The 24,551-nt window shown below is 48.5% G+C and overlaps 1 long non-coding RNA gene across 1 annotated transcript; it reads right to left on the reverse strand.

Moving 5' to 3' along the window:
- Positions 1–4,295: 4,295 nt before the first annotated feature.
- LOC129469077 (uncharacterized) lies at positions 4,296–23,079 on the reverse strand. The gene is made up of 3 exons (XR_010117727.1): positions 21,617–23,079; positions 20,457–20,568; positions 4,296–4,848 (listed from the first exon to the last, which is right to left on the reverse strand). It is a non-coding gene; the product is annotated as an uncharacterized lncRNA (long non-coding RNA).
- Between the last annotated feature and the right edge of the window lie 1,472 nt (positions 23,080–24,551).

The raw sequence follows: 24,551 nt of genomic DNA on the forward strand, positions 1-24,551 counted from the left end.
AAGGACTTGATATTTCGCTAATGTTATCTTGGCGGCATGTCGCCCTGACATTTTCTCTTTGCAGCCCTCCCCCCAGGACCAGGAGTTGTCTAACTACAGCCTGGAAAAAATGCAAAACAGACAAATGCACCCTCGGGGGACAGCGGGAGAAAGCTAATAGACCAGTCCCCAGCTCCCCACCGATGGAGGTGGTTTAGGTGGGAAGCATGATGTGTTTGTCAAAGGAGACCCGGGGCTGCCTTCCTACTGCCAGCTCTCCCTACTCCAGACACAGCAGGATGAGTCAGTGCTGAGGTTCCAGAACCCGCCCTGCTACCCTGAGGCTATGTGACTTAGGCAAAGCCCTTGCCCTCTCTAGGCCTCAGTGACCCCATCCGTGCTCCCACACAGGGCATTTGGACTGGACAATTTCAAAGGCTGTTGGGTGATGTTGAAGGCCTTCAAGCTGCCATGGAGGGTGACGGTGCCACAGAGGAAAGAAGGAGGGATCCCCTCCTAGGCTCAGAACTGAAACCCTGCACAGCTGTTGGGGGAGGATGGGTGATATGGTTTACAATCCATCCCCTTCCCCAGGAATGGTTTTGGAAGACAGACAGAGAAGCAAGGTGTTTCCCTAGCCTGAAGCCATTGTCTTCCAAAGAACAAGATCAATTACCGGTTCTGAGGCAAATTGGAGATGGCACTGGGGTAAATTTGTTGCTATGGGCCTGGCGGGCAGAAGCCAGCACAAAGTAACCATTCTCTCGCTCCCAGGGCTGCCGGGGTGGCTCAGGGCTTGGCAAAAGGGAAAGATCCTACAGCCCTGGGTACCTTCTAGATTCACCACCAAAAGTAGCTCAGGAAAAATCAAAATCCTCTCCCACCTGGGCAGAAATCACCCACCCCAGCCTGACCCCAGAATCCCTGACAGATGGGCCTCCAGCTCACCACCTCCAGAGATGGGGTGCTCACCCCTTCCCCCAGGCAGCCCAGCCATCTGCCTCCAAGTGGCATCCTCCTAGGGTTCCAAACTCTGCCTCTCAGACATTTATCTCCACCCCCAGGACAGCCCTGCAAAAATATGCACAAACACTTCCCCCAACCCCACCCTCCAGTGTGCAGGAGGAGAAGCCAAGGTTTGTGCTCTGTTTTCAGAGAGTGGAATATTTGTCCTCGAAAAGAACGTAACTGGCCATTTTAACCTGGGATCTATGGTTAGAACCGTAACCATTCCTTTGTAATCCTATGTATCTCATTTTATGTATTTAAAAACACTATTTGGGTCTGGGCATGGTGACTCACACCTGTAACCCCAGCACTTTGGGAGGCTGAGGCAGGAGGATCACTTGAGGCCAAAAGTTCAAGACCAGTGTGGCAACATGGTGAGACCCCGTCTCTACAAAAAAAAAAAAAAAAAAAAAAAAATTGTTTTCATTAGCTGAAAGTGATGGCACGCACCTTTAGCCTTAGCTACTTGGAAGGCTGAGGTGGAAGGATCACTTGAGGCCAGAAGTTAGAGGCTGCAGTGAGCTATGATCATGCCACTGCACTCCAGCCTGAGCAACAGAGTGAGACCCTGTCTCTAAAAAAAATAATAATAAAGAATAAAAACACTGCTTTAGAAGACTGCTAAAGAAGTTTATGGCATTTAAAAAAAAAAAGTAAAGAACCCTGTTCTAAAATCCAGACAAAGCCATATGTAGCCATGAATGTGTCCAGATTGGAGAGATCATTCTGACCTGGGTTCATCTCTAGCTCTGGAGAAACCCTTGTGCCCATCTTGGAAGAAACTACTTTTAAAATAAAGGTAGATTACAAAACATTGTTTAAAAAAAGAAAAGAAAAGAAAAATAAAATAAAGGAATTAGGTTGGTGCAAAAGTAATTGCAGTTTTACCCACATTAATGGCAAGACTGCAATTATTTTTGCAACGACCAAATAGATTAGACCATTCTCCCAGCCAAACCCCCACCCCCTGTCTTCTCCAAGGCCTGTTCTGAGGTCTGATCTGCACCATCAGAGGTGCCTAGGCCACCCAATTCCTAGACTCCTGGCCTGAGCTGAACAGGCCACACGGCGGACGCCAATGGCACCTGCGCGGTCCAGGCACCGTTGTAAGCACTACAGGGGCAGACAAATATGGAGCAGACTCCATCCTGGCCTCAGGAGGTTCTCACAGGTAAGTAGGCACGTTCCAGCCACAACTCGCTGCCTGTCCCTCCCCAGCCAGTGCACCAAGAGCCTCCTACATGCTCGGCTCTGCCCGTGCTGCTCCCTGGGCCTGCAGTGCCCGGCCCGTACTCTTCCGGTAGCTAATCCTCCCCCACCTTTCCAGCACCAGCTAAAATACCTACCTTAGTTCGAGTTTATTCTGGGTTCTGGTGCCCTTACCTCCACGGAGAAGCCTGGCTGAGTGTGAGCCTCCTGGAAGGCCCGCCTTAGCCTTGGATATGCTTGCAGCCCCGGGGCAGGGAGCTCACAGAGAGGCTTCCAGGGAGCAGGATCCCTGACTCTCCCACTGAGTCTGGAACCAGCACACGGTGCTTCCTCCTGAGCTGGGTGCCCCAAGTGGAAGGACCATGAGGTTTCCTCCCAAGGGCCCCCACTGCCTCCCTAACGAAGTCATGCTGAAATAATGCCCTTTCAGAATTGCAGAACGCTGACCTCTGATTGCCCAAGTTGGAAGATAGCTGCTCCTATGTTTTGGCACCCTCCAAAATGATGAGCAATTCATTCATTCAACAAATATTTATTGAGCACCCATGACGTGGCAGGCACTGTTCCAGATGGTGAAAACAAAGACAAAACGTCCCTGCTCTCAAGGAGCTCACATTCTCTCAGGGAGAGACAAGCGACATAGAAAAATCAGTCAGCAAAAAATATATATATACGGGATGGTGACAAGTGCCACAGATAAAAATAAGTCAGAAAGAACAGGGTCTTCCTTACGGAGAAGGGAACACTTGGGTAAAGACGTGAAGGGGGTGATGGAGGGAGGCACGAGGATATCTGGGGGAAGAGCATTCCAGCAAAAGGCACAGCGTGTGCAAAGGCCCTGAGGGAGGAGAGTGCCCAACATGTTCAGGAACAGTCAGGAGGGCAGTGGGGCTGGAGGGAAGTGCAATGGGGGAGAACAGTAGAGACAGGGATGAGGGCCCTGGGGTGAGGGATGATTGACCATGTGAGGCCTTAAGCCTGCTATGATGACCTTGATTTTTACTCCCAATGAGATGGGCACCACTGCAGGCTCTGAGCAGACAAGTGATGTGCTATGACTTAAATGCTAATCAACAGGATCACTGTGGCTGCTGCGTAGAGAATAGACCACTGGGCGTGGACCTCTACTATAGCAGTGGCTGTGGAAGGAGTGGTTGGACTCTGGCTGTATTCTGAAGGTGAAATGATAGACATGAGGCACTGCTTCTGGCTCTGTGCACCGTTTTCTTTCTTTTTTTTTTTTTTTTCTTTCTTTTTCTGAGACAGAGTCTTGCTCTGTCACCCAGGCTGGAGTGCAATGGTGCAATGTCGGCTTACTGCAACCTCCACATCCTGGGTTCAAGCGATTCTCCTGCCTCAGCCTCCTGAGTAGCTGGGACTACAGGCACCTGCCACTATGCCAGGCTAATTTTGTATTTTTAGTAGAGACAGGGTTTCGCCTGTAATCCCAGCAATTTGAGAGGCCGAGGTGGGCAGATCACCTGAGGTCAGGAGTTCGAGACCAGCCTGACTTTTTTTTTTTTAAGATGGAGTCTCACTCTGTTGCCCAGGCTGGAATGCAGTGGTGCAATCTTGGCTCACTATAACCTCTGCCTCCTGTGTTCAAGCAATTCTCGTGCCTTGGCCTCCTGAGTAGCTGGGACTACAGGTGCCCACCACCATGCCCAGCTAATTTTTGTATTTTTAGTAGAGACAGGGTTTCACCATGTTGGCCAGGCTGGTCTCGAACTCCTCCTGCCTCGGCCTCCCAAAGTGCTGGGATTGCAGGCGTGAGCCACTGCGCCTGGCCCCTGTGTGCCCTTTTCTATCAGCCTCACAATCACCCCATGAAGTAGGGCCTTTCTCCCCATTACACAGATAAGGAAACAGAGCTTCAGAAAGCCCATAAGTGGAAGATTCAACCCAGGCTCATCAAGGCTGAAGCCAAGTTCCTCCCATTCTCCTGTACCACGTGCCTGGTCGGGATTCCACAGACCCCAAGAGAAGGGAACAAAGTCAAGATACTTACCAGCTGAGAACTTCATGCTAATTTGGAATCGTCCACAAATTGTCGTCTTCACGTTTTCTCTTTATGTTAAAGCTCAAATGACGCATTGATGTTGTGTTTTTATTTTTATTTATATAGTTTCCATTTTTAATCAATATTTTTATTTTAAATTGCATCCAAAATCATCAGTGAAGGGAGAGAACTGCAAGGAGAAGGGAGAGTGGGGGAGGCATAATCACTGCAAGATGTGAGCTGGGGTACCTTGTTTCTTACCAGAGTCATCCTTCAGCACTGCAATGGGCCAGGCCCTGGGCTAGGGAAATGTGGGGCAGGCAGGAATGAATCTGCCCGAGTCCCTGCCCGGAAGGACCTCCCAGCAGGTTGAGAAGAGAGGAGACATTTCCAGGTAGCACATGAGAGGAGCCATATCCAGGGTGCAGCTGTCTGGGAATGATCTGGGTGACTAAGCAAGGAGGACCAGCCAGGGAAGGCAGGACTCAGGACGCAGACAGGAGAAAGCGTCGCCCTAAATCAAATCCCAGGAAAGGTCCCACGATGACAGAAGGGTTCGTCGTGGAGCTGAGGCAGAAGTGCCCTGAAGCCCAAGCTGGCAGGTCTTCCAGCAGGCAGTGCAGCTGCCTTTTACCAGCGGTGGGAGAGGGCTCCTCAAAAGGGAAGGAGAAAAGGTCATGGGTTCTCACTTGGAGCTACTGCTGGGGGCTGATGATTAAAATGCAGTGGGGCATGCGATGGCTTTAATTTCCACAGCCCCTGGAGCCTGGGTGGCTCTGGAGCTGCATCTGCATGGGGGCGGGAGTGGGGACCCCTCTCCAGAGGTTGAAGTGTGGCTTCTGAAATGTCATCTGTCACTCCCGCAGCAGCCCAAGACCCAGTCTCTTCAAGCAAGTTGCAAAAAAGGAAGGAAGGAGAGAAGGAAAGAAAGAGGGAGAGAAAAAAGGGACAAGGATGAGGAATGGAAGGAAGAAAAGAAAAAGGAAAGGAGATGAGATGAGGAAAGAGTGAGGGGAGAGAGAGATAAATAAGTCCAAAGGGCAAAGTGGGTCCTCCTTTAGGGACACCAGGGTCTGGTCCTATCAGAGGCAGCACCCTGGGAAACCTCGAGCAAAGCTTCCCTTCAAGCAGAGGAAAGGAACATGAGAGTCCAGGAGGCCTCAGCCACAGCACAAAGACGGAAGTGACGACCAGGAGCCACTGCAGACACAGGGAAGATTCCATCCTGCTCACCCTGAGACAGCCATGCCTGCATCCTGAAGTGGATACCAATACCCTCACTAGATGTACACACTGCAACATACACCAACATACAGGCACAGCTACAGAGACACTCACGACATGCATGGACAGATTTACACACAAGTACAAGACACATAGAGGCACTGGGAAGAACAAACATGCTCATAGATGTAGATGACACTTGCACAGATGCTAACAGAAAGCACGGACTGATGTCCGCAGATACTGACAGAGGTCATCAGACACACACCAGTGTGGACCTACCTGCGTGGACAGTGCACAAGCAGACATTTGCAGATACAGGCAGAAACGCACAGACACACATGGACACTGAAAGATGTATGCATGCAAGAAGTTTGCTTATACACAGATGTGTAGGCTCACACTGACACAGACACACCTTGATACACAGATGTGCACAACTACATGGGTGCACCTGCTCTTGCACTGATAGACATGCACACACATTTATAAGAACACACGCACCCAGCATACCCTTAGACACGTGCACACACACAAAGACAAGCTCGGAGACACCGGCCAACAAGCGCAGGCACGCCAGCAACCAGGCAGACACTCATGCTGCTGGGCTCTGTTTTGAGCTTAGGCCCTGGGTCTCAGCTTCCCTGAGTGGCTGTCCTCAAGCCAGGCCCTCTCCTGCCCCACTCCTGCCAGCTGCCCAGCTTTGGCGAGTTCCCTGGCCAAGCCCGCCAGGCCCACCCACCAACCCTTGGTCAGATCCGCCCATCAACACTTGGTCTGCCCATTGGCCCTGTCCCAGGCTTCAGGCTCCAGGATAGCAATTGCTCCATTCTACCAGGTGCCGACTCAGCCAAATTTCACACCCAGAAATGGAGCCAGGCCAGCAGGGCTTGTTGCAGCCCGCGTGGGGCATCAGCCCAGGGGTGGCGTGAGGGAGCCAGGATCCTGTAGTGACAGAGAGAGAAGCAGCCCCAGCTGCCATGCAGCCCTGCCTGGCGACGCTGCCAGCTTCTTCTCCAGGTCATCCCCCCTCTCCAGGCCTCAAGCTCCTCACCTGTGAAATGGACAATGTGCCTGCCCTACTGACATGCCAATTAAATGGACATCCCCTCCCAGATGACAAAGAGATTTTGCCTAAGTTTCCCTTGCCTAATCTTTACAATAACCTGAAGACATAGGTTTTATTTTCCCTGCTTTATACTAGGAAGCTGAGCTAAGGAAGGAGAAGTAACTTAATCGAGGGAGCCCAGGTTCCTGCTCCAAATTCCGTATCTTTCATGGTAGGTAAGTATGCAGCACATGACCTCCCAGAATCCAAACACTTGCCCATGGGAAATGTCACTAAGAGCTCACAGTCTCTTTTTTGGTGAATTTAGATTTGGCCTCTGAATCCTTCTCAACACACCACTCCAAGCACCATTCATAATTGGCCAGAGTTGGCATGTGGAATGAAACCTACTGCCATCCTGTCGCTACATTGAATTCATCTAATTCAGAGGGTTGATGGGATGATTAAATGAGATCAAGGGCAGAAAGTACTTTGTAAGATTACAAGTGATGTGCCTCTCAGATAAATTGTAGTACAGTTTTCTTCTATTTTTTTCCAAGACGGAGTTTTGCTCTTTTGCCCAGGCTGGAGTGAAGTGGTGTGATCTTGGCTCACTGCAACCTCCACCCCCGCACCCCCCACCCCCGGTTCAAGTGATTCTCCTGCCTCAGCCTCCTGAGTAGCTGGGATTATAAGCGCTCGCCACCACGCCCAGCTAATTTTTGTATTTTTAGTAGAGATGGGGTTTCGCCATGTTGGCCAGGCTGGTCTCAAACTCCTGACCTCAGGTGATCCACCCACCTTAGCCTCCCAAAGTGCTAGGATTACAGGCATGAGCCACCGCGCCTGGCCTGTAGTACAGTTTTCAAAGGCTATTTACATCCAATCCTCCCAAGTCTCCCTATGCTGGGGTGGATGGTTAGGGACAAGATAGTCACTGTCATTGCTCCATTTCACAGAGGAAGAGACTGAGGCTCGGTCAAGTGAGTCCAGGCTCACATGGCTAGGTCAGAGGTAAGACTGAGGCCCATGCACTGACTTCTGTTTCAATGCTCTTCACAGTCAGGGCCCCAGCCAGACAGGACGCCAGAATGTGTGGGCATTTGGGAGTCAGTGCTGGGAAGGGAGCAGGAAGGCCAAGTCTTCTCCCAGGAGAAAGGGATAGACCCTACAACTAATTGGTTCAGAGTGCTTCTTTTGACCTTAATTAGCTATTTGTCATGTCTCCATTTGCATACCAGAAAAGATGCAAATTTGCATATTTGTAAATGAGGCCGGGCCTAGATGTGGGTTCTGGAAGAGCTTGGCAGTTGCTGGCAGGCAGGGAGGCAGCTGGCTCTTGCCACTGAAGCATGGGACGCCGAGGAAAGAGGAGATTTGGAAGACAGCTCCTTGGCTCAGGCCTGCAAGGTGCTCTCAAAGGGGGTCAGGCAAGATGGCCCGCCTCGCTCCCTCCCCCAGGGCTGAGGGGTGGGCAGGGAGAATGGGTGAGCCTAATGCTGCTATTTTGATTAGATGAAACAAGGAGGGGGGGAATATAAAGTAATTTCAGGACGCTCTGTGCTGGGAAACCTTCTGTTCACGTCCTTGGATAGAATCTGTAACACTTGCAAAGGGGGAAACGTCCCCCTCCACCTTCCTGGAGAGGAAAAGGTTTCGGAGGAAATGGAGGTCAGGGAAACACACCCTAACACACACACACTCACACACACACACACATGCACACACTCTCTCTCTCTCTCCTCCAGACTCTCATTTCACACACACCTACAATTCACTTAATAGACATACACACTCGCACACACACGTCTGGGCCCCCCAGGAACACCCATATTTACACATGATACCCCCAGCCCCCCCAGAGGTACACACGCAACGCGAACTGGAGAGGCACATTCGCACATATGCAAGCATTCCCAGACTTCCCGCGACACACACATTCACGCCCTTACACATACAGACACACACTCAGACACTTGAACATAGATGTAGGCACACAGACTCACTTAAGCTGTGCGTAAATATTTACATACACACACACAAGACGTGCTCACGCAAGCACATCCTCGCTCAGACCACATTTCCTGGCAAATTCTGGTAATTCTGACCCCTCTGCCAGAGTTCTTGGTGCCTCTTGGGGAAGAGACAAAGGAAGCTAGGGACCTGTCCTTCCTAGAAAGGAAATAATGTGTCCCCAAGGAATTGGACCCCAAATAAGGATTGTTTCTTTCCCTGGAAAGCCAAGGACTAGCAAATGCTCCAGTGCCTTCTGGGCTTCCACCTAGAGCTTGGAGCAGGGTCTGGCTGGGCCTTGACAAACGGCAGAGCAGAGGGGGAGAAGATGTATTGGTGGGTCCCAGGCCATGAATTGCAGGAAAGCATCATTGCCTGAGAATTTCCATGTTGACCTCAGAGGCCAGTGTGGAATGCGGTGGCGTGAGCTGCTGTACCTTCAGCCCTGAAGGCCCCAAGAGGCCAAGCTCAAAGAAGCTCCAGACTCCCGAAGCTTCCCAGGATCTAGGGCTCAGGGGCTGGACACTGCAGCTTAGAGGCACAGGGTCAGGACCAAACTCCTCAGCCACTGTTCCCATTCCCCAGCACCTCCTCCCCAGTGCCTGCATCTCAAAAGGCAAGCTAAATGGCTCTGTATTTGTAAATTAAATATAGCTGCACTTCAGCCTTCCAAAGAGCTGGGAAGGAGAGAAGGAGAAAGAAAAAGAGAGAGAGGAAGAGAAGAAAAGCTGCCGCCCTCAGGAAAGTCTGGCTGGTACAGATTGCCTGAGTCATGAATATTCATCTGGCGAATGAGGAGAGCGGGAGTTTGCATAACAGCTCCACCCACCCAACTGAAAGAAATGTCACCGCCTTTGCCAATAAAGTGCCAAAGGAAGCCGGTGGAGGCTGCCAGCCAGACGGTGCCAAACTGCTGACTTCCACTCTAAGGCGTGGAGAAAGCACACTGTTTCCGGCCCAAGGAGCCGCCACTTGGGGCTGGGGGAATGAAGCTGGCTTCTGGGAGAGAACCAAGAGGAAAAGTTTCACTTGCCACCCACAGGAAGCCTGGTGGGCAGAGCGCCTAGGCCACAGCCCTCCCTAGGGCCCCTCCGAAGACAGGCTCAAAGCTAACTCTTCCAGGGCACCCACCCTGGCCAACCACCAAGGGCCCAGGTTCTAGGCTGGCTCCAGCTGCGAGCCCCATGCTCAGGACTGCCTTAAAGAAACCTCAAGAGGGTCCTCATGAGTCCCAGGTGCTTACCAGGGACCAGGAAGCAAGGGGACAAACCAGATGTCACTTTGGGGCCTGGAAGTTTACCTTGGCCCCATTTTGCAGAAGGGATCACGAACTGCAGGGTCATACACACTTCCAAGGCCCAATCCTACTATCTCTTATTCCAAGACATCTTCCCAGATCCCCTGTCACCAAGACAGCGTCGGTCTCTGTGTCCTCTGTACATCCTAGTCCTGATAGCTTCCTTTGATCCCAGCCCTTTCTGGCCCGTGACTGCTTCCTCCCCTGGCCTGTGAGCTTAGAGAGTGGGCTCTTCCTGATTGATCGGCCTCAGTGCCCCAGCCCAGCATGAGATTCAGGGAAAGCATCTTGAGCGATTCGTTGAGCAGAGTGGATTCTTCCATGCGTTCCCATCCCCCATGCCTGTACCTGGCTCTGCATCTGTCCTTTCTTGGAATCATGCTCGTCAAGTCCCTAGGAGGAGAGGCATTCCATCCCGGCAGCTCACTTTGGGCCCATTGAGATCAGGACTGAAGCCGAGCAGCTGGCCTCCCATCCTCAGCACCCTACTCCCCATGACGAGCACAGGCAGGCTCCAGCTCCCGTGGCACCCCATCCTCATGGCGGCACCCATTAGGTGCTGTTACAAATGCGCCTGCCTGCCCGCCGGCCTCCCGCAGCTGGCTCCCTCCAGTAATTACCTAAATGAATGGGAGAAGCAGAGCTGAAGAGAAGACGTTCTCTTAGTACAGAAAAGCAATTAGGGCTGTGGGCGTCTCCAGCTGCTGCTCCTGTTATGTAAGTTTGGGATGTGTATTTGGGACTTAATGAGGATATTCGTGTGTTCACATCTTACCTTCGCGGACTGCTCATTTCAAGCATTCCAAGTCTGCCTGGGTGCCATACACAGCAATACAAGCTGGGCCACAGGTTCTGAGGGAGGAATACCACTACGGGGCAGCAAAGGAGCCCCTCTCCCAGGCCCCATGGAACCACAGAAATCTATGACAACCCCCTAGAACCTGGCTTCCTTCTGCAGGATTCCTGCTAAGTCCACATTCTGCTTGAGACCTCTGGGAACTTGAATTCCTTTACCACCTCCTTCATGGGTTAAACATCTGCAATTGCTTTCAAAGTTCTTCCTTGAACTGAGCCAAAATTTGCCTCTTTGCAACATTCCTACATTTGCCCAAACAATTCTGTATGTCTGGGACCACACAGGATGCGTTGCTCCCTCTGCCACAGGTCCGTCACTAGTCCTGCAGGAGGTAAATCGATATGGAACTGAAAAAGCTTCTGTAGTTGAATAAGCTTGAGAAAATTCTACATTAAACAAGTTTCTTCACTGTAGGACTTCTCAGAGCCTTTACTGTACTCACGTGCACTGAGCTGTGGGTGCTGCATTTCATGAACACATCTGCTCATGGAACCCTTTTCTGTGAAACAACTGCAAGAAACTAAGATTCCAAGGAGAATGTTTCTGAAAGCACTGCTTCGGCAGGTTAAAAGCAAACATCTAATTCCTTGGCCTGAGCAACTTCGAGCATTTCTCCTAGATGGGCATGATGCCCAGCCTCCCCTGACCCTGGTCATTTTCTGTGGGTGAGCTCTGCCCATGTGTCTGCCTCTCTCCACTGCTCCAGAGAAGCTCTGGCCACTGAGAGTCCAAAAGAGCATTTATCTCCACTATCCAGAACCCCATGCTCCCACTGATGCAATCAAAACACCATTAGAGGGCCAGCAGCCGAATCACACTGAGTATATTCCTTAAAAGTCTTTCCAACAAGCCACTACTGAGCCACAACTCCTTGTTCTGCTCTCGGGCACTGCAGTTGGAACCCACAGGCAGACCCCTCCATGCTCAGTGTTCCAGACAACGGCGCGCCCATGATGCTTTCTCTGGACAGCCAGATGGTGGGCCGTGGTGAGTCCTCAAATATCTGCACACCAACTGGTAGTTCACACACAGTTGGGCTTTTTCACAGCATCACCAAGAGGACGAACTCGTTCTCTTGTTCTAGTGCTTGGTCAACTCAGACTCACTGGCAGAGTGCTCCACTCATCCAGGCTCTGGCCTGGAAGTCTCACCAGACTGAGCTCACCGTCCCCGCCTGCATGGATGGGAGGCCCTGGCTCTACCAGCCCTCGGCTTTCCTGCTCCTTCCGTTGCCCCTTCCATGTGTTTCTTCTCATCATCCTGCAAGTATGTGTTCAAGCCCAGGCATGGAAAATAGGTTCATCTCAGCAGCCAACTCCAAGAGCCTGGTAGTGGCTCCCTGAGCTGGTTATTAGGAGAAAGATTTTATGGCTTCATCTGGGCTCAGCAGAATGACTAGTGATGCCTGCCAGGGCTGGGGAGTGAGCAGGGAGGCACACGAGCCAGTTATTGACATCTCTAATCAAGGCTCAGTCCCTTTCCCTTAAATCAGCTCCCCCAAGCTAAAATCCTCCTTTCTCCCACAACAAACTCCCTTACTCCCACACACGACAATGCACAGCCTCATTCCTCCACTGAAACGGCTCTGTCCAAGGTCATCAACAAGCTCCTATTTGTCAAGTCCTGTGCCCTTTCCCCAGCCTCCATGCCTTTGCATCATTAGATATGGTTGACCTTTCCCTAGAAATTCGCCCCCACACCCATGGAATCCTGAGACACTCCATGCTCCTGCAGCCCCCCGCCTTCCTGACCACGCATCCTGTTTCTTCACCCGTCTTGTCACCATGGCTGTGTTCCAGGCTCAGTTTCCAGCTTTCTCCTGCTCCTGCCGATGCACTCTCTCCCTCTGAGATTTCATCCCTAGCTCTGTCCTTGGGGAAAAGCCCACCCCAGTCCTCTCATTCTAAGAGGCAGCCATACTGCCCACCAGCCACTGCCACAGAACAAAGCTCTGAAAACCCAGGGCCTCCTTCTTCCTCCGGCATCAACTCTTACTCTGGGTTTGCCATGATGCGTGAACCTTCCGGGCACCAAGGGGCAAATTCTTGGCTTATGTCTTGACTCCTTATCCACATCTGTTAAATCACCACATGCGGATTCCTCCTATTTAGTATCTACCTTATTTCCAAAATGCTACAACAAATAGAATTATTATTTGTTCTGATTAAAAAACATGATATATCTTCATTATAAAAAAAAAATCTAACCAATACTTAAAAGTACAAAAAAGAAAGTAAAAATCCTACCTCCCAGATATAACCACTCCAAGCATTTTGGTGAACAGCCTTCCAGACATATCTCTATGCATATATACACATAGAGATCTATGTATGTAATTTTATAGACGAGGAATTGTATTATACATACTGTTCTCGCTGACACCTGCTTTTCTCTCTCAACAATATGTCCTAGACATCTTTCTATGTCAATAAATAGAGCTCTACAAAATTATTTTAATTACTTCATAGTATTCCATTATATGTATGTATCATACTTTATTTAACTGGGTCTCTACCGATGATCATTTAAGGATGTTGTGAGAATTTTGTTCTCATAAACAATGTTGTGATAAATATCCTTGTGCATATTCTCTTTGCTCATTTTTGCAACAATTGCCTTAGAATAAAATCCAATAAATGAGATGGCTGCAATTAAGGGTATGCTATTTCTAATTTTGCCACTCTGTCCTCCAGAAAGCTTACAACAACAAAATTCTCATCAACCGTGCCCACACATCAGTCCAGACCCTCGTCAAGCCTGGGTTTTGTCAGCCTTAATGTTTGGCCAGATTGACAGAAGGCAAATGATGCTTGTTTCTATTGGCATTGCTAAGATTATAGGGAGGGGGAAATAAATGTCTTTTTGTTTTTTCAGGCATTTGTAGTTATTTTCTTTGTGAATTGCCTGTTCATGTCCTTTGCCCATTTTTCTAATGAGATATTTATCTTTTTCTTAATGATTTGTAAAAGCTCTTTGTACACTAGAAATAAAATTAAATTGTTGTCATATATATATATATATATATATATATCCCTCTTTTAAAATGTTCTTATAATGTTCTTTAAGGTACTTAGATGTTTAATTTTCATATAGTCAAATTTATCAATCTTTTCTTTTATGATTTCAAATATCACATCATACTTAGAAGAATCTTCCCCATCTTGAGATGATCAAAATATTCACTCATATTTATGCCATGTGGTCTTCATGGCTTGAGCTTATTAGATCAAGTCAGAGAGTTCTTACCCCAATAAGGAGTGTTGCTATGGCTGGCCCATTATCCCAACGCCATTTATAAAATAGCCCATACTTTCCCAACTCAATTAAAATGCTGTTTTATCATATAAAAATACCGTAAGGCTGGGTACAACAGCTCATGCCTATAATCCCAGCACATTAGGAGGCCAAGGTGGCAGATCGCTTGAGCCCAGGAGTTCAAGACCAACATGGGCAACATAGTGAAACCCCATCTCTACAAAAAAATCCAAAAAATTAGCTGGGTGTGGTAGCATGCACCTGTAGTCCCAGCTAATCAGGAGGCTGAAGTGGGAGGATCACTTGAGCCCGAAAAGTCGAGGCTGCAGTGAGCCAAGATCACACCACTGAACTCCAGCCTGGGCAACAAAGTGATACTCTGTTCCAAAAACAAAAATTCCCTTAAATATCTGGGCCCATTTCTAGACTCTAGTCTGTCCCAGTGATCTGTCTGTTCCTACACAAGAATTTTAATTATATTGTGCCTTTATAAAACATTTTAATATCTGATAGAGTAAATATTCATCATTTTTCTTTTTTGGAATTTTCCTTATTCTCATTTGGTATTCTTCCAGATTAGCTTCATAATTATTTTGTCAAAAAAAATTCTAATCCTTTTGGGATCTTGATTGGATTATCTTAATTTCACACATTTGTTTAGGAGAATTGACATCCTTAAAGCATTAAATCTTTCTACTCAAGAACTAGGTATATACCATATTTATTCAAACTCAGAAGAGCTTTCTTCATGTAATGCTACACACTTTTTTGTAAAGTTTATTTCTGGGTATTTTGTGTTTGTGTTTTATAGTATGGATGGAGCTTTTATTTTACCTTCTAGATAGTCATTTTATAAATAGAAAAGCTGTTAGTTTGTGCAAATTTTTTTGTTACTGGCCATTTTACTAAACTCTATTTTTTCTGATTGTTTTGCAGAATATTGTCTTGAGTTTTCCAGATAAATAATCATCTTTTCTGCAAACTATGATTATTTGCTCCTCTCTCCCAACATTTATACTTTCTGCCAATCTGAATCTAATTGCAATGCCTAACACTTTTGGAAAAGTGTTTTTTAAATGTTGATAACAATGGTTATCCTGATCTGGTTTCTGATTTTAATGACAAAACATCTAGAACTTCAACAACCTAATATCTCTTGTTCCATTCTCTCCACCTCTGTAGCCACTATCTTATCTAGCCCATCCTATTTTTATTTTTATTTATTTATTTTTTTTTTTTTTTTTTTTTTTTGAGACAGAGTCTCGCTCTGTCGCCCAGGCTGGAGTACAGTGGCGCAATCTCGGCTCACTGCAAGCTCCGCCTCCCGGGTTCACGCCATTCTCCTGCCTCAGCCTCTCCTAGTAGCTGGGACCACAGGCGCCCGCCACCGCGCCCGGCTAATTTTTTTGTATTTTTAGCAGAGACGGGGTTTCACCGTGGTCTCGATCTCCTGACCTCGTGATCCGCCCGCCTCGGCCTCCCAAAGTGCTGGGATTACAAGCGTGAGCCACCACGCCCGGCCTATCTAGCCCATCCTAATTTGTCAACTGTGTTACCATAAATGTGGTGAATAAGGATACAGGATTTGAAGTCAGATGACCTGTGTTCAAGTCCTGACTCCATCATTTGCTAATTATGTGGTCTAGTCAAGTTACGCAAGATTTTGGAAACTCAACTTAAAAAAAAAAAAAAAAAAAAAAAAAGGAGGGATGAGGGAGGCTCCTTTAAGGATTAAGTGAGATAATACATGAACGATGTGTAGCATCCATAAATGATAATTTTTAAAGTCTCAGCCCCCAATTTCTCTTTCCAATCCTATATATATATATATATATATATATCCCACTCTTACGTTGATCTTCCCAAAATATCACTGTGTTCACATCACTTATCCTTTCCCTTCCTCTGCTCACAAATCTGAAGCTACACTCCATTGCCTACAAAATCAAGCCCAAATTATTAACCTTGCATTTGAGTCATTCCATTATTCAACCCCAAACTTTCTTCTAGTCTCATTTCCTGTAGACCTCAGCCACCCTCACCCCACAACGCACCCCCACCCACCCTTTACTCCCGCCTACAGGGTCTCCTCATTCATGGCTGCCTAACACCAAGTAGACTCTTGGCTCCCTACTCAGATCCCTCCATCAGCCCCTGTATCAGCTTTTATGTTGCAAGTAACACAAAAATGAAATCCAAACTCGCTTCATGAAGCAGATTGATTAGTTCATGTAATACTCCAGATGCAACAGACATCAGGCACAGTTTGGGGCTGGGACTCCATTTTTCTGTGATTTTCCAGGTTCTTCCCACCTTCATATGTTGGCTACATTCTCAGGTTAGTGTTCCTAGTCACCAGATGCCTGCCAGAAACTAGGCCCACATGTTTCCTCATTCAAATCCAGATGCAAAGAGATTAGACGTGTTTCCCCAGCCATCTCACCAAAACCCTGAGTTTCTGTCTGATGGGGCCAATCTGAATCAATTCCAGTGACTAGGAGAATGTATGTATGATTGGTTTGGAACCAGCCAATGTGCCAAGGTCAGAGAAGGTGGCATTATCTGAATTGGCTAAACCAATCAGGATCCACCTCAGAGCCACACACACTGATGGAGATAGACGTGGCGTCAACAACCTCACTTGCACTACAGCCTCTTCCACTTCTCTTCCCTGGGACTTAGGCTTCCTTTAAGGCCCAAGTCAAGCCCCAGACCTCTGGCAATGTGCCCCTCCATTTGGTTCCTAGAGCTCTTACTCTGCTTGACACACAGTAACCAGTGCCATATATAATTTATTTATGTAGTCATTTGTCTCATCTTTCCAATTAGTAGTCACAGAACTGATTGAAGCCTACAAAGCGCTTTCCACAAGCTAGCCCTTTTGACCTTCACCACGGTCCTGTGAGACTCAGAGGGGTTAAGTGACTTGCCCTATGTCACACAGCCAGAAACAACATTGTCCCAGAGGCCTCTGCAGCAATTTCATACACACACACACGCGCACACACACACACACACACACACATCACAATCCCTCCTCTAACCTGCAACATTGGTCTGATATGAAGATGCAGAAACCCCCCTGGAACCACCTCCTTTTTCCACTTCACCGCAATTTCTAGAGCTCTTAGTCTTCCTCCAAAAAGTACAGGGAAAGTTTTCTTGCCAGACAGCCGTTTCTAAGATTTGTGTGACAAGGCCAGGTAAAATTCAAATGACTCTGGGTGATTTAATCTGCTTGGGGCTGGGGTGGTAAATCAGGGCAGCCCAGGCTGCCACAGCCGCCCCAGAAACGCACAAGCCAAGCTGATGATAGGAGTTTATCTGCAGATCTGCAGGTGAGGGCCCTGGAAGCATGAACTGTGGCCAGGGGAGTTCCCCTCCACTGCACTCGGAATACATTTGGAAGGTCCTATGGCCCACAGCCTCTCTCGACCTACATGTTCCACCAGGAACCATCCTTCCCAAGGCTGCAGCCCCACTTCCTCCCTCTCCCACCCCCCACCCCATCGTCAGAGCTGTTTCCCAAGTCCACACTGGACTTTTCAGGGGAAGGAGACCAGCATGGGTCAAGCTCTCACTGAAACTGCCGCCTCAATGCCAGGCCCTCGTGTACCCATTACCTCATTTCATCTTTACAACAACTGAATGAGGGAGGCATGCCCATCCCCAGTTTACAGGTGACTTAATTGAGGTTCAGAGTGATTAAATTTCTTGCCCAGGGTCATTACGCAGCTAGTAGGAGGCAAAGCCAAGATTCAAATTTAGTCTCATGAGACTCCAAAATCCCCATCCTTTTAACTCTACCCCACTATGGAGTCCAAGAGGAGTAAGAAGATGGCAGCTTCACTTGGGACCATGTTGTTTGAGAAAAGAGAGGAGCAGGCCCTGGTGGAAGGGAGGTTGTTATTGTGAGCAAATGAAGCAACAGTTTTCCCATAGAGAAGAAACGTCAAAGGAAAAGGTAGTCATACTTGGGTATGACATGACTGTGCCAAGCAATGTGTGTATATCTGGGTACTATGTGCCAGGTGCTCTACGTCCATCATCCAAACCATAACTCTATATGCCATAAATATTTACTGTTAGCTGGTAAATATTTACTAACCAGCTTTTTGAAAGAAAAAAGGAGTCCTGATTTGTAGCATTTGCCAATTTCTGTGGTGTAAATACTCCCATGATGGTCAATTTCAAGCTACCAATGGGATGTCAATGCATGCAGAATTGGGAAGAGATGCCCAAACGTTTGGTTCTGTTAGCCAGTAGGAACCCACTCCAGCACTCTACTGCCTGTAAAAGCGGTGTTGTTAGGCCGGGTGTGGTGGCTCATGCCTGTAATCCCAGCACTTTGGGAGGCCAAGATGGGCAGATCACTGAGGCCAGGAGTTTGAGACCAGCCTGGCCAATATGGTGAAATCCTGTCTCTTTAAAAATACAAATAATAATAATAATAATAAATAACTGGGTATGGTGGCACATGCCTATAATCCCAGCTACTTGAGAGGCTGAGGCAGGAGAATCACTTGAACCCGGAGGTGGAGGCTGCGGTGAGTCGAGATGGCACCACTGCACTCCAGCCTGGGCGACAGAGCGAAACTCCACCTGAAAACAAAAACAAAAACAAAAGTTGTCGTTAAATCCACTTAACAAATGAGATCATACAAAAGGTGCTTGGGCTGAAATCCATGCCTTTATAATTTTCGAAAGTCCACATTCCCTCCACAGCTCCATGTTCCCAGAAACAAAGATGATGCAAGGAACCACAATCACTGATCTCTAATCTCTGAAGGAGGGTAGACGCCAGTGAAGTCCTGAAGGGCAGAAGAAGGCCAATGGGTAAAAGTTCAGCAGCTCAATATTCAATGTATAGAAGAACTTTCTGAATGCCCCTCTAGGCTGACAGCTACGGAAAAGCAGTATCCAGGCATGGCTGGCACATAGTAAATGCTCAGTAAATAATTAATGAATGAATGAGACATTACACACTGTTTCACTGATACCTCAAACTCACCAGATCTAAAACTCAGCTCATCTTTGTTCCCAAAAAATCCCTCTCTCCTCCTGTGTGTCCCGTCTCAGTGAATATCACCAAGCCAGAACCTGAGAGTCCTTGTCTCCTCACTCTTCTCCACTTCCCATAGCCAATCAATCAACAAGTCCTATCTATTCCACTTCCCAAATACCTTGTGAACAGGTGCTATCCTCAGCGTCCCCACTCTGCCACCCTGACTGGGACCATCAACACCTCCTGCTGAGCTGATACACAGCTTCCTGACCTGTCTTGTCAGCATGTATCCTTGGCCTGTGTCTGCTCCCAGCCCCTGTCAAATCCATGATCAACAAAGCTGCCAAAGTGATCTTTCAAAATTGTACCTCTGAGCATGTCACTCCCACAGCTTCAATGAGTCCCCATTACCCAAAGGATGGAATCAAACCCCCTTGGTCCTCCTGAGGTCTGGTTCCATCTCCCTCTCCTAACTGATGACTCACCTCCTCCCACACCCCACATTGGTCTTTTGTGGTTTTGTTTTTGGTTTTATTTTTGTTTGAGACAGGGTCTCACTCTGTCACCTAGGCTGGAGTGCAGCAGTGCCATCTCGGCTCACTGCAACCTCTGCCTCCCAGGTTCAAGTGATTCTTCTGCCTCAGCCTCCCAGGTAGCTGGGATTACAGGTGTGTGCCACTACACCCAGCGAAATTTTGTATTTTTACAAAATACGTGTTGGCCAGGCTGGTCTCGAACTCCTAATGTCAGGTGATCCACCCACCTCAGCCTCCCAAAGTGCTGGGATTACAGATGTGAGCCACTGCACTCAGCCACATTGGTCTTTAATCTTCAACGTCAACCTGCTTAATGTTCACTGCACCGTGCCTCCACCCATGCCTTTGTTCACGCTATGTCTCCTGCCTGGAATGCCCTCTTTTCCCTCTTCCATCTTTTGCTTTCCTTTGCCTGATAACTCCTACTCATCCTTTAGGATGTAAAGGAAGATAGTTTAAGTAGATGATTCCTGGAGATTCTTTTAGTCCTAACATTTCATGATTCTAATGCCAAGTCTTGATATTCAAGGTCCTCTGGATACTATAGTCACCCTCTTTCTCCTTGGGACCCTGCAAAGGTCTTTAGGGATCCTGTAATCCAACTCTACCATTTTACAGACAGAAAACTGGACACCCACAGAGGGAAGAGGACTAGCCCAAGAGCACACAGCAAGTCAATGGCAGAGCCAGGACAAGAACGGGGCACCTGCTTCCCAGCTCAGGGCTCTTTCTTGGCACTACATCTTCCAACCTGACCCTCCTCTGCCAACACGGATATTCTCACCACAACCATCACTACCCCACTCAGACTTACCTCCTCTCACCAGAGCCATACTCACGCCTTGCCTACCTTGGCCCAGGATGTTGCCAGGCTGTTCCCTCAACTCCACTCAACTTCCAGGGTCCTCTACCTCCAAGAAGCCTACCTTCATTATCAGGCCAAAACCCTCCACACCCACTCTTACATACCCCTCCCCAAACCAGCCATGTTTGTCGGAGCCCGGCAACTAGGGCTTGGTTCACTCACATGCGGTTGGTGTCTTGTTCAGTTTCACCAGGCAGGATGTCCACTCCTCAAGGCTGGCTGGTGTCTCTTCATCTTCTTCTCCTCCCTTTACATCCCCCAGGTCGATACACAACTGCTCAGGGTAGCAAAGTATAGCCAAAAACAGCACGGCATCAGAGGTCAGACAGATGGAGGTTCAAATCCTGGCTCTGTATGCCCTGCAGGGTTGACCTTAAGTCATCTGAACCTCAACCTTCCTTATCTGTGAAATAGGTCCTACCACCCAGGGTTGCTATAAGGACTGAATGAGCTCACCCATATTACAGGCGTAGCACTTGGTGGGCCCTTAATAAATGAGAGCTCCCTTCTCCACTGCCTTTCTCACTGAAGCCCAGGATACTTGGAGAAATTGACTCCCCTGGGCTGGGAGAGGGGCAGCCTCATGAATACTTTCTCTCACTCTCATCCTCAACAGGCTATGAGCAGCCTGCATATAGAAACGTGGGGCGTTTCCAACCCCCTTCCCCACCCCCAACAATCTGCTTTAACCTTCCGATCACAAACGCCTTGTTTATTTCAATATCAGCCGTTTTACTTTTCCGTTCACACACACAAAAAAATTACAAAAACAGATTTAAGAGGAAAAAAAGTATTTAATGAGTAAAACTGTCTGTAGCTCTGTTTCTCAGGAAAAAGTGGCTGTGATTCTGGCATAAGAGAGGGAAGCTCAACAGCTTCACTTCATTGCAGCTGCCAGGAGAAGCACATTTCAGAGTGGAACAGAATCTCCAAATTAAACAGCGCGTCTTCCAGCCAGGAGCTTCCTGTGCCGAATTCAGCTTGGCAGGTGACATCCCAGCTTAAGCAGAGATCCAGCCCCAATGTGAGCAGCTGCAAGGCTCCCTCCTGTTGCCCCGCCTCCAGCATAGGAGAACCAGCCTGGTCAGGCCCTGGCAAGCCACTGACCACCAGAAAAAGGGCTCTGAGAAGGGAAGGAGACAGCTGGAAAAGGAGTGGATACACCTGGCCAGTGGGAACTAGGGAACCAGGAGCTCTCCCCATTCCAGAACATTCAGAGACCAGCACTTTCTTCTCCCTTGACTGAGGGTAATTGGGCATAAAGAACAAATCCAAGACAGACCTCAAACAAAAACCCAGAGAATCTGCAGTGTCTTTCCCACCTTCAAAGGTGTCATTTTGGAGGCTGCTCTGGATGGAATCCAAAGGTCAAACTCCAGAAGGACTCTGCCTCCCCTAAGAACTTGAAAAGAAAGAGAGAGAACTGGAAAAACAGAAAATAGCACGTGACCTTCAAATATGTACAGTACAAACTGCCCCAGGGCAGAGAGTAAACTGAGGCTAGAGAGAGGCCCCCCTCCCTTGTCCCAAACACCATACTTCTATTAATGTAGCCTACTGACTCATGCTGAACTTACTGGCACTTGAGCTTCTAAATCTTTCTCATGAGCTGCCCATCCCTTCTACAGTTTTTCCCGTAGTCAAGATGGGCCTCAGCGTTTTTCCCTGTGATATTTCCTCATGCTAAATTCACCTTGCCACGCCAGCCTGTTGAGATCTTTCTAAATCCTGATTCTGCTGAGATTTTCTCTGTCCCTTGGAGCTTTCTACCACTCCAACTTTTGTAAGTCTGCATCCTCCATGTCTTCTTAGAGGTCCTTGGCATAGACTGATCAAAGCTGTTGTTTGGCCCAATGGGAGCCCCCTTTGTGCCCTCTCAGACATCCTTCATGTCCTCAAGAGTCACGACAGACTCTACCCAATGTCTTAGGAGATGGTGTGATATGGCAGAAAGGGTCAGACAGATCCAGGTTTGAATCCCAGCTCCACCCACCTTGGGCAAATCACTTCCCGAGACTCAGTTTCTCATCAGTAAAATGGAGATTGTCACATCTTGTTTAACCCACAAGCTTGTGAGGATTAAATAAAACCATGTGTGTGAAATATCCAGCACACAGTTGGTGCTCAATAATCACAGATTCCTCTCCACCCATGCTGGCTCTTTTTCTTTACCCACGAGTCATTGAGCTGTCAAGAACCTAAGAGCTGTGCCCGGTCTTGGTGAACCCATGTTGGCTCCAGGGATCACTGCCTTCTTTTGTATGTCACAGATCTCACCATCCATATTAGACCCTCATACTAATTTGAGATCGGCCAAAACCCTGGATCTTTTTTGTCTGAATTCCCGTCAAGACAGTCCTTCCTTCCTGGACCTGTACAGCTTTTTAAATAACAAGAATAATAGTAATGACAACTTGATCCTTTCAATCTCACTATGAGATTTTTTTTTTTAAATTATCTGCATTGTGCCTATCAGGAAACTGAGGTTCAGAGAGGCTACATAACCCTCCCAAGGTCACACAGCTGGAGATCGTGAAAGCTGAGTACAGCTGTCTGACCCTGACCACCACACTCATGCATTAGAGAATATTTCCTAAATGCTGGCCTAACGGGGCATGTTGTCTCTGGCCTTGCTGCATGTGTCTTTCAGCCTCAGCCCAAAGTTTCACTTGGTTGAGTGCCTTCTAGGTCCTGACACTGTCTTCCACAGGGTGGCCTCCCCTCACCCCACCTCCCAGCCGCTCTGTGCCCACCACCTTCATATTAAATGGGACTGGACTGAGGCACAGACCCCACCACTCCCTGAAGACTGAAACAGTGGGCTTTTCATGTTGGCCCCCAAGCCCACATCATACCCTAAACTCTTTGATGCCTAGGCTCCTGACGCCCCCACAGCCTAAGCACAGGGCCAGCTTGGATCCTCTTTCCCAACCCCTCATCAGGGCTTAACCACCTGCCACCAAACCCTGATGCCTCTGAACTGACCACCGCTTCCTGAATCCCTGGTGCCAGGATTACCCCCTGCCCAAGTGGTACCCCAAGGCCCCTCTTCCCAGACTGTCCAGGTACTGAGGCCAGCTGCTGCCCGTGTGGCTGTCCTCCAGCACTGACTATAGCCTTTGCCCTTCTCCTGACGCCTCCCAGCCCAGGGATCAGACTGTGCTGCAGGGTGAGGGAATTCCCTAAGCATGAGGCCCAGATGTGCCCACGGGAAAAGGAAGGGGTGGACCCAGGAGGCTGCCAGGGACGGGGCTCAGGCCTGTGGCCACCAGGTTTGCAGCCCGTCAAGGAAAAGATTCCTAGGGAAGCCATTCATGGGTCTGTTCGCAAACCTTTGACAGTACCCGAGCAGGATGCCCCAAACCTGAAGGCTCTGCCAGAGACTTGCCCTCAGGCCTCAAAGGACAGTTACACACATCATCAAACACAGTCACCCACATCATTAAAAATGCAGCCCTGACTGGGCATGGCGGCTCATGCCTGTAATCCCAGCACTTTGGGAGGCCAAGGTGGGTGGATCACTTGAGCTCATCAGGAGCTCAAGACCAGACTGGGCAATGTGGCAAAACCCCATCTCTACCAAAAAAATACAAAAAAAATCAGCCAGGTGTGGTGACTCATGCCTATAATTCCAGCTACTAGGGAGACTGGGGTGGGATAATGACTTGAGCCCAGGGAGGTGGAGGTTGCAGTGAGCGGAGATTGCACCATTGCACTCCAGCCTGGGTGACAGAGTGAGATCCCCATCTCAAAAAAAAAAAAAAAAATGCAGTCCTTGACTATCACACACCCACAAACACACTTTATAAACACATTCACACAAAACACTTCAAAAGCCCACTCATGCCCTCATGACACACAGCCCATCCATCCACTCAGTAAATATCAATTAAGCACCTGCCAGCTGCCAGGCACTGTTCCAGGCACCCCAAAGACATCAGTGGACAAACTGAACAAAGGTTCCACTCTTTGTGAGGGCTTTCATTCTAACAGGGATACTAACAATTTTAAAAACTTAGGATAGTACATAATAAATAAACAAAGCTAGGCATGGTGGCTCACGCCTGTAATCCCAGCACTTTGGGAGGCTAAGGCGGGTGGATCAACTGAGGTCAGGAGTTCAAGACCAGCCTAGCCAACATGGTAAACCCCGTCTCTACTAAAATAGAAAAATTAGCTGGACGTTGTGGTGGGCGCCTGTAATCCCAGCTACTTGGGAGGCTGAAGTAGGAGAATTGCTTGAACCCAGGAGGCGGA

The sequence above is a fragment of the Symphalangus syndactylus genome, chromosome 12 (assembly GCF_028878055.3).
Source record: "Symphalangus syndactylus isolate Jambi chromosome 12, NHGRI_mSymSyn1-v2.1_pri, whole genome shotgun sequence".
Classification (NCBI taxonomy): domain Eukaryota; kingdom Metazoa; phylum Chordata; class Mammalia; order Primates; family Hylobatidae; genus Symphalangus; species Symphalangus syndactylus.